The following is a 17,702-nucleotide window of genomic DNA, read 5'->3' on the forward strand; positions in this document are numbered from 1 at the left end:
GTGCCAAGCCCGGGATCGGCACTGGGTGTGTGACAGGACGGACGCCTCTCGGCAGAGATTCCCCTGGACACACACACCACCCTCTTGCACCCAGCCGTTCCTATAGGAAATTTTCCCCCCGAGGCTAGGATTTCGCAATCCGCCTTTTCTTTCCCACATTTAAAGTCACACATATTCATAAAGTTCCTTTTCTCCAGGTCGAGGCTGAACAATCCGAGTCCAGGTGTAGACGATTCTTCCCTGATGGAATTACAGGAACTTTACGGGAACCGCGGCTTTCAGATGCATCAGCCCGGGGGACTCCAGCGATCCCAATCTCGGGTCGTTACCGGAATGACCAACGCTTAGGGTTCCAGTATCACCTCCCAGAACGAGGGAGGATCTCTGGGCGAGCCACATGTATTAAATTGTAAATGAGGCTTTGTCCAAGAAACCGGGTTTTTGGCGTAACAGATTTGGGGGGGGGGGGGGGCGGGGGGGGGGCAGCTCAGTGCTAGCGTGCGTTCTTTGCGATAAAAATATTACCCATATCAAATCATCTTCCCCTAAATCAAATACAACAATATTACATTGGCGCAAATTTTAACCAACATTCATATCACTAGTTAAATAACTTCATCCATATTCCTACCCTAAGACAATTGGGGCATCTCTACTGATTGGAATCCCTGATATTCCAATCAAGGTAGGAAGGGTAGGAGGCTTCCAAGCAGCATAACTGCTCTGCATGATGGTCTCCAGAGCTTCTTGAACAAAACATAAGACATCCATTAGCTTCTTGGCGAGGTTTCTGCTGCATATTTTAAACACAGCACTCCTGACATTCCTATACCTAACACTTCACAATTTTCTACTTGTAATCATAATCACTTCTTTTGTGTTATTAAATCGATTATTTTATCAGAATATTTATAACATTTCTTCTAACTGAAGTCTCAATGGGGGAATGTCAAAGGACCGCTCTATTTTTCTTAAAAAAATGTGACGCGCTCGAAGCAGGGAGCTGTGGGAGTTCTCTGGAGAGCTGAGAAGGCAGGAAGGGAGGCAGGGAAAAGGGGCAGGGAGGAGGGGCTTAGCCTGGAGGGATCTGAGGACCAGGAGGCTCAATCTATCGCCGCTGTCCCCGGGTGAGCGAGCGGGGGCACCGCGCTCGCCTCGGCCGGCGGCCCCGACCCGCGCCGGGCGGGCAGGACGGACGCGCCGCCCCGGAGCCAGGCTCTCCTTCCGCCTCCCAGCGGGGCCGACGGCCGGGGCTGCGGACGAGAGGCTGGCTGCGCTCGGTGAGGACGTGCGGCGGCGAGAAGGAAGGAAAGGAGGGAGGGAGCGAGCGAGCGAGCGGGGCGGGGGGCGGCGAGGGCCGTGCCGTCCTCTCCTCCCTTCCTCTCGGCCGCGGGGCTGGCATTGGCGGCTGCCCGGAGCCGCTGCCCGGAGCTGCCCCCGGAGCCGCTGCCCGGAGCTGCCCCCGGAGCCGCTGCCCGGAGCTGCCCCCGCTGCGGAGGGCCCGGGCGGGCGGGCGGAGCCTTTCCGCAGCCGGGCCGGGAGCGGGGAGGCCGCGGCGGCGAGCGGGGCCCGGAGCGAGCGGGGCCAGGCAGCTCGTCCGCTGCTCGTCTCGCAGAAGCAATTAGCATCAATTAGCAAGAGTCCTGCGAGTGCCTGAACAAGGACAATGCGATGCGCAGGCTCCAGAACACATCCTCCGCCCCGAGCACCTTAAGGACGCAGAGGTTTGCTTGCTGTGTTTCTCCTAGGGTATGACAATGCAGGGAGATGCGGTTACAAGATACTAAAAACACCCAAAGCAACAACAAACGAGGAAATCCATCTCTCTCCCCATCTCCCCCCCAAAACAAAACTGAAAGTAATCACTTGTCAGGTTGAAGACTAGGTGTTTTGAGTGTCCTGTGTTTAAATTTTGCGATGGAAGTCCAGCGTTAGTGATTTTTTTGCTTCAGCCTCTCAGATAGGCACCACAAGATGTGCGGTAAGGAGCCGGTGCTCTGCTTTGTGTAAGAGGGACACCTGCAGTCGTGTATTGTGGTGGAACGAATAAAACTGTTTGTACTATTAAAGAAAAAAAACCCCAAAACATATTTAAAGAGATATAGGCTCGCTGTTTCTGCTTTGGGTTGTCTGAGTAGTGTAGCTGATAGAATTAACTTATTTATTCCATCTGCAGAGGCAGATGGAAATGTGAGAAGTGCAAGTACCCCATCAATGTGTAGCAACTTTCTTCCTGGGCTTTGGAAGATGTGCTTTGATTGTCCGTGGCATCAATGAAAATTGAAGGCATCAGGTAGAACATGAGTAGATTTTCTGCTGGAGCGCAGGATGGGTTTCAGAAGCCCATGGAAATGCAGGCAGTTGTTTTCCTAGAAGTTCTTAGGAGGCTGACTCAACTCTTTCTAGGAGCTCTGTGGTAACTTTGGGCATTTCCGTGCTCTTAACTAGCCTCCTGGGAGGACTCAAAAATAGAATAAAACAAACCTAGCTCGTGACTCCTGGTAAATATTTTCTCCTGAGAAAATATTCATCGGAGAATGATGGGAGTAAAACTTGTTACAAACATCAAAAACTCCTAACTGAGCTCTTATCACCCTGTTCCCTTGAACTAGCCAAGTGATGTCCCAAAACATTCAAACAGATATTCCTGTCAGAGAAAACAGACTTGTGATAATGATTGCTTTTGTATTACTGTCCACAAAATTAAATCCTTTACTGATGCCTGTGCCAGCATAAAAATTCCCCTGGGTCTCAAGGTGCAAAGTCTTGGAAAATTTACTGCGGTTGTTCCCAAGATGTTTACCAGGACCCATTAGTTCAGTGTGTTTGTGTGGCTCACTGCAGTGAGTTGGGAGGCAGAGTTCAAGGATCCAGCTGTCTTTGTAGTTTAAGCTTAAACAGTATTTTTTCCCAGGAAATAATATACTGTCTGATGTTTTGGCAGAAGACAAAAACCATTACAGCATGCTTTATGTCAAGTCTGTTATGGGGTGTGTTGGTTTCCTTCTAAATAAAAGCTAAGACTTTCTCCAGTTCATTGGTCTGCTAGATTTTTTAGAAGTTTTATTTTTATTGTTAGGATTCTGATTTCTATTTAAAACACAGATGCTTTTTTGCTCTTTCCCCTTCCCGCTAACCCTCAGAAAAATAGTTGTAAATTAGTAAAATACTCTGATTTGCAGGAGGCTGTCCCTCAAAACACAGACTCTTTAGAAGCCAACAAATTGCTGACTTGGCTTGTTTTCTGCAGGCTAAGGTATGTTGGTAGGAGAATATTTTTATATATTTCTAAAATTTACACAAATCAGCCTTTGCAACTGTTTTATTTGCCTTTCTTTTTTGTTCGGTTTCATTTGCTGCAGCCATGAACAACATGGGTTGGGGATGTGAGACTGTCACAGCATTTGTGTCTTGTAATTGCATGGTCATAGCATGGTCTTGTAATAATTAACCTGTTAGTTTGATGTTGAGCCTTTCTTCTTTGTGTTGAAGATTAACAGTTGTCAGATGCAGAGCAGTACTCCCCACCCCATAATTTAAAAGGCATGGATGAAGACACAGCAAAATGAGTAAAAGAGGGAGCAGAAAGCCAAGAAGGAGCAGTTCAAGTCTCTTGATTCCTAGAGGAGCTCCTGCTTTGCTAAGCATGGCCATGAAAACTTGTGAAAAACCTTAGAGCCTACTGGTGACTTGAAAGAAAAAAGAAAAGCAAAAAAAAATTGTGAAAATACCTATTATGGTTTTTAGCATTAGGTAATGCTAATCTTTGGCTTTTTAAGCTGTTAAAGTGCACTGGTGAAAGGAGACTGGTGCTGTACAGGAAACTGGAATTCAAAATCTGCCAGGGGATCTTTTGATATATTACTGGTAATCAGGACATAGGAGGCTCTGGTGGTATTGTTGGTATGGGTCATTGCTCCTTTAAAGGTTAAAGCTCATGGACTGTTGTCCCTTCTAGGAGCCAAGACCAGCGAGGAACTCCCGTTCCTCCAGTGAGCACTCCATATCTGTCTGAAGAGACACACAAGATTGCTGAAGTGATTTTTTTTTTTTTTAAAGTGAAATTGTGGATGCCATTTTCTTGTCTAGTTTGGTTCATCTTGAAGCATCACAAGTGGCAGCATCAGTGCAACAAAGAGGTAGAAATGGGGAAGAAAATAGGGTTAAGGAAAATACAAACTTACCAACCTGTCTTTGTTACTCTAAGCATTTCTAAGCCGTATTCAATACTGTTACATGCAGTTTTTCAAAGAACTGTAGTGCTTTCCCATTGCTGACAGGGAATGGATTTTTATTTTTTCACATATTTGATTGCTAGACACTATTATGATGCTTCTGACTATCATTTGTCTTTGTGATAAACACAAGCAATTCAAGTTCTCAGGAGTTTCAAAACTGTATAGGGTAGTGGAAATGTAGGAATTTATATTTGGAGGAATTGCAAGTGAGCTAATTTAATGGAAGGATTTATATTATAACTTATAGCAGGCAGGAAACTTCACCAATCAGAAGATATAAAAAAGACTTCTATAATCTTGAAGGTAGCACTATGCCTTCATGCTGGATATAAATGGTCTCCATAAAATGCAAATATGTCAAAGAGCTCTTCTACTATGTCCTTGTGAAAGATTTCAATGACTGAAATTCAATTAACTTCTAAATTTGCACTTCAATCAGTATCCTGTACATAGATGGAAACTTGCCTCCAATGAGTGGTCATTAGGCGTTGGATTATTAGGGAACAATACTTCTAAAAGGGGATATCTACAACTACTGGGGGTGTAAGACAGTTCTTTAAATGTGCATTAAAACCTGAAAGGAATTTGAAAATTCCTCGGAGGCTGAAGCATGTTCATGGTTTCTCGCCATTTCACTTGTTTCTGTGAAGTGCTGAGGCCTGAACAGTAGGCCCTGAGCTGAACTTGACTGTCAATGAACCTTCCAACCAAGCACTGTATAATATATGTATCCACTTTTTACTGAAAGATACATGATCATTAGTGAAATGTGTAGTGTGATAACAATGTATTTCTTCCTGTGTTTGGAGGCCAGTATCTGAAATCAGATACCTGGCCTTGTTTGGAGGTACATGGTCAAAACCATATCCCTTGATTCCTCCTTGAGCCTCCAGGCTTCGGGTGGAACCCAGGAGGAGAATGAAACGAGATATTCCTGCAAGAGAAGGTATGGAAGCTTGTTTATTCACCAGCATAAAAGCTGGACCCTCTCACAGCGAAGACGGAGACCTCAACTGCAGGTGGATGTACCTGAAGAATTTCCCAGTTACCAGGAGTGGCCCTCCAGTCCCTTGCTGTAGCTGGAGCTCCCCAACTGAAATGCAGATCTGAATGACAATAAAATATTGGGTGATGTACTTTTCTTAATTACTATAGGCAATCTTCTGTAGTAGTGATTACGTGCATTGCTTAGTAGTGATTACGTGCATTGCTTAGTTTATCCTTTTGTAATTCTTTGCTATTTTAAACTACATTAAATTACACTTATTTCTTAAAGTTTCTTAAAGTTTGTGTCTTTTGTGCTGACCATGTCCACTGGCAGACCAGTGTGATGGTAAATAGAAATTTGCAGTCGAAATGTAGGGGTGCAGGTATTTTCTAAAAAAAGTTGTTCCATCTAAGAAAAGGCAGCTTAGGACTCTGCCTCATCCTTAGCTGACCTTCTTCCATCATAGTAATATTCAAAACTAGAAAAGCATGAGCTATAGATTGATATGCGGTAATAACTCCCCAACCAAGTAGGTAGGTATTTTATTCAGCTCTGGACGTGGGGAACAGAACCTTCCCAAATCCTGTGTACTCCAGCTTCCTTAATCCCCTATTTATTCACAGAATCCATGCATATTTTATAGCACCTATATATAATCAGTACCTATCCCCGCCCATTCTCCGCATGGTATGGAAATTAGCTGCGACTGCATAGTTCGTTCTTTTATCAAGTCAGTGGTCTCAAAAATGAGGTTGGGGTCTGGGATGAAGCTTCCATAGTCTTCCTCACTATTGAACTTTCAAACTTGGATGTCTTCGCATGCGCAGTCGCCTTTTTGCTTTGCATTTTTAGCAAGCTCAGCAATCTTCATCAGGAGCTCCCCTTCTTTTTGCAGGCTCAGCATAATTTTAATGGGTAACAGATTTTCTTCAGAGGGTCCCCCTATGGGTAAATAACATACACCATGTGTTCATATATCCATTGCCTAAATCATTCTAAATTCCCTATTAACCCTTAAATCCCCTGTTTCAAGATAATACTTGCAGCTATGTGTTTCAGTTATATACATGAACTTTTCTGTAAAGGCAAGGATATTCCTGTATAAAGGAGTCTGATGCTACCATTAGAAAAGCTTTCATTTGTAGGATTTCAAATGAAATATTTGGTGATGTCAGTTTGTCTGATGAATCCAGTCCCTGTTAAAGTATTTTCCCTGCAAATCTTCTATGTTGAAAATTGCTTTCTCAGGTTTACAGCTATTATTTGAAAGTGAACATTTTTTTCCTGTGAGGAGTGTAAGCAATAAATGTTTGGTTGATACAATGAATCAATCAAATACAATCTTGAAGATTTAATTTTGTTCTGGACAATGGCATTGCTTTTGCTGGTGGTGGTGTGTTGCTTTGTACCATGGAGAACTAGAATGTTAAAATTCCTTGTGAAGCATGGCTCCTCCGAATGCCTGGTGTGTCCATAGTGCTTGTAGAGGAGTCACTTTCACATTTTAGAATAACCTCTTGGAGCTCAGTTTTGATGTTGCTTATGACAAATTGTAATTTTTTTTCTGCATTTAGCGCTTCTGGTTGTTGATATGTGGAATGGTGTTTATCTGCATTAGCTCATTCATGGTGAGAAGAATGACTTCTTTATTCTTGACCTGTTGACTATGACCGCAGTTCCCATGACGCTTATGAGTGTTGCTTGGTGCAATTAGTAGCTTTAGGACAGTGGATTGGGACCATTGCCAGATGCCATGGTATGCCTTTTCCTTGATTTTTGAACTATCCCCTGAATAAGTCCTAAAATGGAATGACATAATTGTAATTTCTCAACTGCAGAATTGCTGGATTCCCACTAAGATTTAAGGCACATTCAGAGATTGATGCTTGTTTTGTTGTTTTTCTAAATTTGTTTTGCTGTGGGCAGCATCAGAGAAGACACAGATACCAACTTAAGGAATAAGGGTAATTCAATATAATATGAAACTGCAAAGAATTACAAAAAGATAAGACAGGATAAGCATCAGCTGGGGGAAGCCACTGTCACAGCAAAGTAGTGAAACCACTCCTGGGAACTGGGAAATCCTGCAGGCGTTTCCACCCACAGGAAACAAGGCTTCTGACTTAGCTGTGAGAGAGTCCCATTTTTATTCTGTTCAATAAACAAGCTACCATAAATTCTAGTGTGGGAACATCTGGTTTCTTTCTCCTACTAGGCTTCTTCCAAAGCCTGGCCAGAGCTCAAGGACGAACCATGGGAGTTGTCTTTGATCCTGTACTCCCAACCAAGGCTAGATTTGGCCTTGCCTGGGTTCTCAATACTGAAACCATGTTTTGCCAATGAGCAGATACATATAACATTTGGTTGGAAGGTTCATCTAGAGGTCAAATTTGGTCCAAGGTCTGTTTTTCAGGTCTTGGTACTTCAACATTTCCCTGTTGTTACCATGAAATGTGATAAGCAGAAATCTGCAGCTGTAGTCCTGCATCAAACATCCTTATTGAAATGGAATTTCAAAAACTTTTGACATAAATACTAAAATTGGAAATTTGTGAGGATGTTCTTCATGTATAAGTGGGGGTGAAACAGCTTGAACTGTTCACCCTGCTTGTAGAAATCACCAGTGATGGAGGGAGGGTGGACATGTTGTTTTTGATGTTGAAGAATGCCGATATCAGCTTGAAACACCTCAAAATTAAACAATATGAGGATGTGAAGAAACTGGTGTTTCCTGATGGGAACTGGCACTGGCATGGATGTGGGAGACAGATGTTTCCTGATAAAAGGAACCAATGAGTGGTAGTACTAACCACGTATTTTAAATGAATTATGTTCTGCTGAGCTAGCCCAGCGATGTAGGACTGACAATCCATCACATTATCCTATAAAAGCCCAAACTCTCTTTTTTATGGTAGGGATTTCTAGCACGCCCCTTCTAAGAGAGTGCGTGGAGATTCTTCCTTGAAGTGGGGACGCTTCTTGTGGGAACTCCTTGGGGCTGTGTGAAAGAGATTTTCCCCCGGTCATGAGTGTGGGTGACCAAAACCAATCTCTTCTTGACAATTATTAAGCTAGTTTTGAAAATACCAATTTAATAAATAGTGCAATATAATAGCAGTTAGAGCCTTTTGTACTGGGGAAGGTCATGGAGCAGATCATCTTAAATGATGTCACAGGGCACCTATAGGACAAGCAGGGAATCAGGCCCAGCCAGCATGAACTTATGAAAGGCAGGTCCTGTTTGACCGACCTTGGTTTAAGACAATTTAGGGGAACACTTTAAAATGAGTTACTTCTCCTTAGTTTTAATCAATCCCTCTCCACCAATAAGGAGAAACAAGTACAGGAGATATAATTGGAAAAATAACAGTTCACTAAAAAAATCCCAAAACAGCAACAGGCAAAACATATTAGTAAGAGCACCAGTTTTTTAGGAAGTTGCTGAAATCTCCCAGACTCCTGGGGAACAAAGAGAAGCTCAAAATGGTGAAGCGACACCTGCCATGGGGGAGACAAAGGGAAAATGGTGGCAGGCCCCCTCCTCTCCCTTTATCACTCTGGTGGTGGCAACTCTGGTGGCTGGGACATGGTCAAAGGCTAGAACTTGTGGAGGGACTTCGCCTTCTCCTTGGCAGAAGACAGCAAGGCAAAGCCTCTGGGCTGGTGTGACTCGGAGCCTTCTGGCCTCAGCCAGCACTGCTCGTGGGCTGGGGTCACCACGCTGTTACAAATGGAGAGGGGAGTTTGAACCAGGCCCTGCCTCTGCCCAGGCCCTTGACAGTAGACAGTAATGTAACTGTGGTGGCCAGCACCCCAAAACTCACTCTTTAAAAATGGCCAATTAGGTCTATTACAAAATGAATTATTTATTGAATAGACCAAGGAAAGCAGACATGACTTAACTCTGACTTCTTACCATGCAGGATAAACAAAGTGACACTTCTAGCAGATAGAAATACAGCGTGATTGAGGTATCTCTATTACAGCTAGCAATGAAATAATATAGATTCGGATTCATGGATTTGATGGTTAGATACATTGAACCTTACATCAAATCTTTCCTGTCAATTTCTGGAAAAGTATCTACAAAGATGTGTCCAAGCTTCATAGGAGAAGCTGCCCTACACATTTCCAGGGAGTGTGTGAGAGGTTTCTAACTCTGTAATAATTTGTGTCACTTTTATAGTTGTAAAGAGCAGTGTCTTTTCGTCAATGACATTTACTTTTCTTAATCTCTTCCCACATCTTCTCTCCAGACCAAGCTGTTGATTCTTAGTTGGAGGTCTCAGCCCTTCTGGCACCAGTGATGAGGCCCTGCCAGGTCTTTGACTTTGCCTGGGTTATCTTTTCCATATGCACCATCCTTCTGTTGTAGCGAGGGATGTCCTGCCACACACATGGAGCTGGGCTGCTCTGCTTCTCTGGGCACAGCATTGTGGCTGCAGACAGGTGTTGCAAAATTCACTCTGAAACAGTTTTTGACTGGGAAATGCAGCTCCTTGAGTTGCCACTGTTGACAGTAGAGCCAAAAGGCATGCCAAAGGCAAGAGAAAGCTCCGCCTGAGCACCTCAGCTTTTAAAGACTGTGGGAATTAAGTGTATTCACTTCATGGTCAAACAAAAAGCCCCACTAACAAACTGAGAAATACAGTTTATTCAGTAATTGGATAACACTGAATAAAATCACATTAAGAGTCCTGGTGCTGGGAGGAGGCAATGCTGAAAACAAAAAGGAACGCTGGGAAGGACAGCCTGATGCAACATGAAGGCTACAGGAGTAAATATAACCATTCTATAAATATTTTACTGAAGTCAAAAAAGATTCATGTACTTGCTTTCCTAGATCAGCTAGGTGGGTTACCCTGTTGTAGAAGGAAATCAGGTGTGACAAGCTGACTTTCCCCTCATGAAGCCATGCTGATTGTGACTGATGATTGTTGTCCTCCCAGTGTTTTTCAATACCTTTCAGAAAAATGTTTTCCATGATTTTACCAGACACTGAAGTGACACTGACAGGCCTCTACTTTCCAGGGTCCTCCTTCTTGCCCTTCTTGAAAACTGGGACAACGTTCGCCAGCTTCCAGTCAGCTGGGACTTCTCAAGATTGCCAAGATTCCTCAAAAACCATCAAGAGAGACTTTGCGATTACATCAGCAGCTCTTTAAAGACTATTGGATGAATCCCATCAGGATTTGTCATAAGTTGATAGGTAAAAGGGGGAAATACACTGTTGGAAGTGGTGGAATGGGAATTTGCAAAGAGAAGTAACTACTAGTCTACATATGCTTAAGTTTACTGTAAACATTCTGTGATTGATTGGCGATCTGAGATTAGGGTAATTTCCAACAAATAATCTCCTATGTAACTGCAAAGAATTTTGGTGCGGGAAAACTCCTGTGTGCTGGTGCTGTTGTGACATCTAAAATGTCACATCTAAAAAGTATCTAAAATACAGTTATAGAGAGAGGAAAATGAGAATTATGGATGCTTATGTAGTCCTTTCTTTGTTTAAGTTTAGTTGATTCAGGCAGTTTCTCTATAACACCATAAATCAGATGTGCTGAATTAGATTTAAATACTTTATGTTAAATGAGACATTCTGCTACAAATCCAGAAGTAGAAACAGGAGAGCAAAGTTTTCCTGGCCTGCAGCTGAACTTTTGTCCTTTCAGTTCGTAGAATCTTCTGTTTGCTGAACTACGTTCTGCAGAGGTACGAAATAGCTGTGATCACAGTGGCTGGCATTGAAATGTGTATGTTTATAGAGTTTTGTCTCTATTAAAGGGAGCTTTTAGCAGTGAATAAGAAAATTTTAGTGCTGTTGTGAATGCCTCAGTTACACTTGTTGCAGATTTAGACCACTTAGGGAACCACTAGCACAGATGGCTGGAAAAGTAGTTTTATTGAAGTAAAATGATGTAAAAGTGAGGCTTAAGAAAGTGCCCAGGCAAGGTTTAATCTTATTGTACAGATACAGTAACAGTAAGAATTCAAAAGTATTAATACATTATCCTAATGCCCTATGATACAAAGTTATGCACAATATCAATCACCTGAGATCTGCAGCTGGTAAAGAGTCTTTCAGCCTTGAGGAGAAACTTAGAGGTGACCCAGCTCAAGGAGAGGTTACAACCCTGCAGCTGGGAGAGATCAAAAAAAAAGCTCAAATGGGCTTTTATATTTGTGAATAAAGTGGTTGGCTCACAGTCAAATGCCATGGAAAAGGTAGGCATGAAAGTCCTTGCACCCACAACTTCATTTGTTCCTTAGTAATTAGTTCTGGAAGAACTACCTTCTATTGATGTCGTATTCACTTGGCTGATATTCCCAACTCTTATGCATCAAAGCTCTTTGTGTCTCCCTGTTCCTATGTGGGTTTTCAAAGAATAGGTTGGAACTAGAAAAGTCCTTGACCTGGTCATGGCCTAGGCCTTTATTTCCTTGTGAGCCTGAGCCAAACTGTCAATAATTTGGTCAAAGAGTTGAGCTCATTCCTATGGCTACAGTCAATCCACTTTATTGACTCTAAGAGTGGTAGTACAGTTACCTCTTGCTTCTGTCATCAGTATGTGTTATATTGCACATAAGTGGTGAGAGTACAGTTATTTGATGAGTTGCTTAGCTTAATAATGATAATTAATGCTTATTAGATACCATTGCACAAACAGATACTGATATAATTGAATATTTTTAGGAGAAGGGTTGGAAGTGTTTGTGCCTCATACTCCAGTTCCAGCCGCAATGTGTGCACAGCAAGGAATAGAAAGATTAAGCCCAGCTGACTAAAGCCTGGGCCTTTCATGATGAAAGTTTAGAACCTAGAAGACTTAATATTTGCATTTGGAGGAAGGAGTAGATTGGTTAAAGAAAAAAGACTGCAAGACACTTTCAGAAATACCTTTGGTACTGGCATGCAAAAAGATTCCTGTAAAAACTACCCTGACACTTCACATTCTGGGCAGGACCAGGAAGATAAAAAATTCCTGGTGTTCTTTGAGGGTTGAAATTTGGAATCATAGTTTGTGTAAGAGTCCCATCTATATGAGCTAGGAAAGTCAGCAAGAAAATGGTAATGAGAGACATCAGGTGTGTGAGAAATTTCAGCTAATACTGCTTGAGCTGCCTTAGCATCAATGGCAGGTCTATAGCCGTAGCCTGGAGGTAAATGAGTAAAGGTATAATTAATGCCATTCCAAGTACAATCAAAGTGAGCTTGGTAGGCCTAGTGGGTGGGACACTGGAGGAATGTCTATAATGTCCAAACTGACTGTGCATAGATAAGAGGAAAGGTAGATGGCACTGATTGTTTTGGCAGCTTTTGTGACTGCAGTATGAGGTAGAGGAGGGGGGGAAAATTTATGCCTAGGTAGCTGTCACAGACAGAATGGAAGCTTCACACAAGGTTTATCACAGGTACCCTTCTGTTGAGTCACAGGGTACAGAAAGGATGCCCTTGCTTTCTAAACTCCTCAGAGAGGTGTGAGTGGATCCAGTCCTAGCTCCAGACTTACTCAAAGGTTTATGTCTAAAGAATTTCACAGGTGTAGTTGAGCGTTTATACAACTTCATCCCACAGGATAAAGGAAGGCAAACCAATATGAAAAAATTATTTATTTATGTGGTGTTAATACTGATGATAATATTGATCATAATACTAGTTAGACTAAAGGACTTTAATTAGAATTAATTATTACACAATATAGATAGTTAACTGTAATTACAGTGACAATAAAGCTGGCAAAATAATCAAGTAGAGATTGATATTGCTCACTCATACCAATGTCTGTGGGCATATCTCTTTAACTCAGCCTTGGGAAATAACCTTGGAGGTGTCCCCACTCAAAGGAGGGATCTTCACATACACTTCTAGAAGGGGGTATGTTAAGAGTGTTGGAAGCACATATAAAACAGTCAAGCACCATAAAATAGTGAAGAAAACAGCAAAGCTCTATATGAGATGGGGCCCACACATCAGAGCATCAGTGATCAGAGCAGACATGGAAACCTGATGGAGGTTTTTGTTGCCATGGCATTGGGTAGGAATATAAAGTGGGAAAGGAGCAGTGCAGTCTCAATACCAGGAAATGTTTTGTACAGCTGCTACCAGGTATACCTCTTACCAAGAAATACTGTGTATGGCACAACCACTAAGAACAGAAAATTTGGCCACCCACAGCTCTTTGCACAATAATGGCTAATAAGGTATAAAAGGACCCTGATTTTCTGTTTAGGTGAGGGATGAGAATTTGACATGAAAATTGTAGGGACACATTTTCCTTGCCCTCTGCAGAAGGGGCACCTTTTGGTAAGACTTGTCTCCTTGTGCTGAGTATTTTGACATGAGAAATTGAGCTTGTGATTGCTATTGTATTGTCAGGGCTATATTTAGCTACTCTGCAGTTTATGCAGATACTGCTGGCACTCCAAAAGAACAATGTCTGTTGCATTTAGTAAACCATAGTACTTGTGAACCTGGCTGGTTATTTTGAATTCAAATAGACTATTTAAGCACCCAGTATCAGGCCTTTAGCTTTGTATTCATAACAAATCTCTGCTGTTAAAAATTGAGACTGGGTTTTTATAGTAATTCACTTTCAGTCAGATGTTTCTGGGCTTCTGTTTCAGCCCAGCAGCCTTTAGCTCAGCAGCGTCAGGTAAATTATCAATACTGTCACTTGGTTGCTTTATCGTGAACTTTATTACATTCTCACCCATTCCAGTTTCTGCCAGGAAACATTGTTCCTCACATCCTCAGAATGTTCAGCTTTGGGATTATTGAACCAGGCTGGTCTCAGCATTGTTCTACACCAAGTGCAGCATGATCCCCCTTCTCCATCCATCACTGACTACTTTTACAATCAGGGTATTGTTCGAGCTGCTTTACCCCCACGGAGGCAGAGTGTCCTGCTCCAGTAGCCCTGGTCAGATGCCAGGACCCACTGGACTTGTGAGTTGAATGGCTGGGGCTGTTAAAAGGGGAAGGGGTGCAAGTGAATACTCACTATTTTTTCAGTGCTCTGAAAAGAGATATGATGAATTTTGGGGCTTGCAGGATCACAGAGTGTTAACTTGTGATGGGTCACTGGAGGTAGGAAGGTGCTTCTCAGAGTCCTCAAAGTAGGGGGAGTTTGATTCAGAAGTACCAGGAGATTGTACCTTCCCTGGAGCATCATGGAAGGTCTGGTCTGTGAGTGGTTCTGTCTGTGGAAGTAAAAAAGTTAATGCCTCATAGGCATTTGTAGGCCTTTCTAGTTAGAAATATCTGCAGCATGGCCTCAATTGAGTGAGAGTGGCCAAATTATTGGAGTGGAATACTTGTAAAAGGATGTACCATCTGGAACTTATGTGAAGCAATCTGTATGTTACCATTCTTGCTGATAGCTTACTTCATCTTGCTTATCTGACGTGTACCTGTGGTCCTGTGAAAAACAAGGCATGTAACACAGAGGTATATAAATATAAACTCTGCAACTGCCCCAGCTGGGCAAGGTTCAACTCAGCAGAGGCTGTTACTTGGCTGCTTTTTGTGGTGCATAGCTCTGCAGCTACATGCAGTGATAAACTGCTGCTGTGCAGACCTGAATAGAATTGTATAGGAGTTACTCCACAGCAGAGGTTAGAACTCTCAAATACAGATCCTCAGGCTGGCTGGCTCTTAAGGAATTTGCACTTGACTGACCTTGGGAAGGGCTGAAGGGGCTTCTGTAACCTTTGGACTACTGCAGAGGGTGAGAGAAGTGGTTCACTCCCTTATGATCAACTGAAGGCAGATTTTGACTGCCATGAGGACACACAGATGATGATGCCATTGATGGGGGCATCTACCTCCAAATGGGAAGTCTCTGTAAGGTGTGCCCCCCATGGCACCTGAGGAGGATCCTCAGGTTCTGTTTGGGTTGCTAACTGTATGTCTGATAAGTCTGGGTAACCAAGGGCTGGGAGGTTTCCAGCTGATGAAGTGATGGAAGGGGCACTAGGGCCCTTGCTCAAGCCCTGGTGGGAAAAGGTGCAGCATAGGGGCTTGTTGGCAAAAGCTGGTGAAACAAGTGTTGGGGCTCTGTGTACCTGGGGAATACCTGGGGCTAAAGAGGCTTTCAAGATTCCTTGGGTCAGGACCCTTACTACAGACTTAAGGGGGTTTTTAACTACACTGACACAAGGGGTTTGGTGGTAACTGTGGCTGCATTGCTGACAGAGGAAGCAGGATGACAGAACAAGCATAGCAGGAAATAGTTGATGGTACATATAGGTAAAACCTTACAAAAGAAAGGCCTCGTAAAACATGGGTTAGGCCTTGCTATTCTGGCTAAGCTGGCTTGTTGAGTTCTCATGAGAAAAGAATCATAAGAATGAGAATCAGTTTGCATAAGAATCTATTTTTGTGAGAGAACAGTTTGCATCTGCAAAAATAAGGAGTCTATCCTGTGAGAGTCCGTGAAGAAAATATGTAAACATACCTAGAAAGAAAAAAATTTGATGGACATGTATGCTAGCCAGTACCAAGCAATGAACTGAGTATCAATGATTTGCTGACCCATTAAATTCCAACATGGTGCCTTCAGTTAGAAATGAGAAGCTTGACTCAGCCAATATATCAAGCAGAAATTCAATTTATTAATTTATTAATTAATATGGTAACATATAAGCCAAGACAGCGCTGGGTACAGTGGTGGGGGTTTTCCCACCCAATTGCACACCGATTGTTGAGCTTGCTGGTATTTATTGATCCTATTCATGCATATTCATAAGCTTTTCCCAGTAGTTTCTATTTCCCAATTTTTATGCAAGCTTTCAGAAGTTTCTATTTCTACCTTTTGACGTCACAATTCTATACATTAGGATAGTAAATCTATGATGGTGATGTCTGATTCCTTTCCAATTTCTATATTCTATTGTGATCTATTCCAGATTTCAGTATCCTAGGATGTACATCCCAGGATGTGTGTCCAGATGGTGGGGTCCAGCTTCTATTTTCTAGGATCATTAATCTATGGTAGTGATGTCAGCTTTCCCTTTTGAAATCATTAATCAGCAATCTTGATGTCCATCTTCCTTTTCCAGGAGCTTGGAATAGGGTTATTTCCCTTTCTGTTTAAATCCCTTATTATATATTCTAAAGCTACAGTTTAAAATCCTTAATACTAAGCAACATTCTAAAGTTATAATTTAAAAGTTCTTATTGCAAAACAGCTTAAGACTTATAATTGTTATTTGCAAATAAAAGATTGGTTCAAAAGCCTTCTTGCATGCTTTCCTTGCTTGTTTATTAGAACGCATCTTTATAACTGTCCCATGGCTGTGTTCCAGTTTCACAATTACAAGTACACAGGTTACCTTTATTTACCTGACACGAAACACAACTTTTTATTTCACACTTCTGATACCATATAAAATGAGCTGTGTGCAGTGAAGATTCAGTTATTCTGCTTGAAGAAACAAATGTCTTTTCTGTCTTATTCCTATCTCTAACTCGAGGTCATAGTGACAAGTTGGGACTGTGTGGTCCTGGGCACCATGTTAGTGGGCTCTAAGTGGGCCAGGACTCTTTAACTAGTGGGTGCTGCTGGGCCTCAGATGGAAGACAAACTCACTGGACTTTAGCTGGCACACAGGCTACATTTAAAGAATGATTGATAACCAGTCTACTTGTGTTTAATTCCAAATTTGTGGGACTACCCCAGGAAATAGTGAGGTCGAGGCTTGGTCATCTCAAGACATTTATCTTTGAGCCTATGTTAGTGTAGTTTATCTCAAAAAAGTGGACGATTCTTGGGGATGGTCCCGTGTGGTTCCGCTAATAGTGATTCCTGTAACACACAACTCAGATCATGGCTTATAAGAATTTCAAGGTATATCCATTACAACCTCCACCCCTGGTCTTTTTGGGACACGTTATAGGACTTAACATTGCAATGAACCCTTGTCTCCAGCCTGGCTTCAGCAAGGGATTCCTAATTTTTTTTTGGTCTTGACAGTGGCAATGATTCGATTTTAGTCTTAGTGAAGTTGTGTGCTGCATGTAGTCAAAGTTCCTCCTCTAGCAAGGATTTTACAGTTACTAATGGTTGGTAGCTTAGTCTTGTTTGCCTCTCTCACAGTTACGTTCCCAGAAAATGTAAATATCTTAAGATTCCTCAGTATTTGTCTAATTCAAGGATGTGATTTTATTTTATCTCCAATCATTTTTCAGGAAATACCCAGTGAAACATTAGCAGCCTGAAAGCTTCACCTTGGATGCAAAAACCTGTTTTCTTCACTGAGATTCCTGCATTACTGTAAGTATTGCCTGGACACTGATGTTGATGTTTTTTATGGATTTCATATGCCACTTCATTTTCCTGTCTTCTTTTGTTAGTGGTTTCTTATAAGAGCAGAGAAAGTAAAAGAGTGAAGAAAGATAGAGCTGTCTTTGAATCTTGAAAACAACACCTACAAAATTATAATACTGGGTCCTTTATTTTTACAGGCTAGATATG

At 42.2% G+C, this 17,702-nt stretch overlaps 1 protein-coding gene across 7 annotated transcripts in view; it reads left to right on the forward strand.

Moving 5' to 3' along the window:
- Positions 1-497: 497 nt before the first annotated feature.
- Positions 498-17,702, forward strand: part of RESF1 (retroelement silencing factor 1) — a 30,038-nt gene continuing 12,833 nt past the window's right edge. Inside the window, exons 1-4 of one of the 7 annotated variants that reach the window (XM_072923515.1) lie at positions 498-1,724; positions 3,183-3,256; positions 10,258-10,435; positions 17,417-17,501. The gene's annotated coding sequence lies outside the window, so the exon portion shown is untranslated. The remainder of the gene's footprint in view (positions 1,725-3,182; positions 3,257-10,257; positions 10,436-17,416; positions 17,502-17,702) is intronic. The other 6 variants (XM_072923516.1, XM_030263265.4, XM_072923517.1 and 3 more) reach the window with 6 other exon arrangements.

This window comes from Taeniopygia guttata, chromosome 1A (assembly GCF_048771995.1).
Source record: "Taeniopygia guttata chromosome 1A, bTaeGut7.mat, whole genome shotgun sequence".
In the NCBI taxonomy this organism is placed as follows: Eukaryota; Metazoa; Chordata; class Aves; order Passeriformes; family Estrildidae; genus Taeniopygia; species Taeniopygia guttata.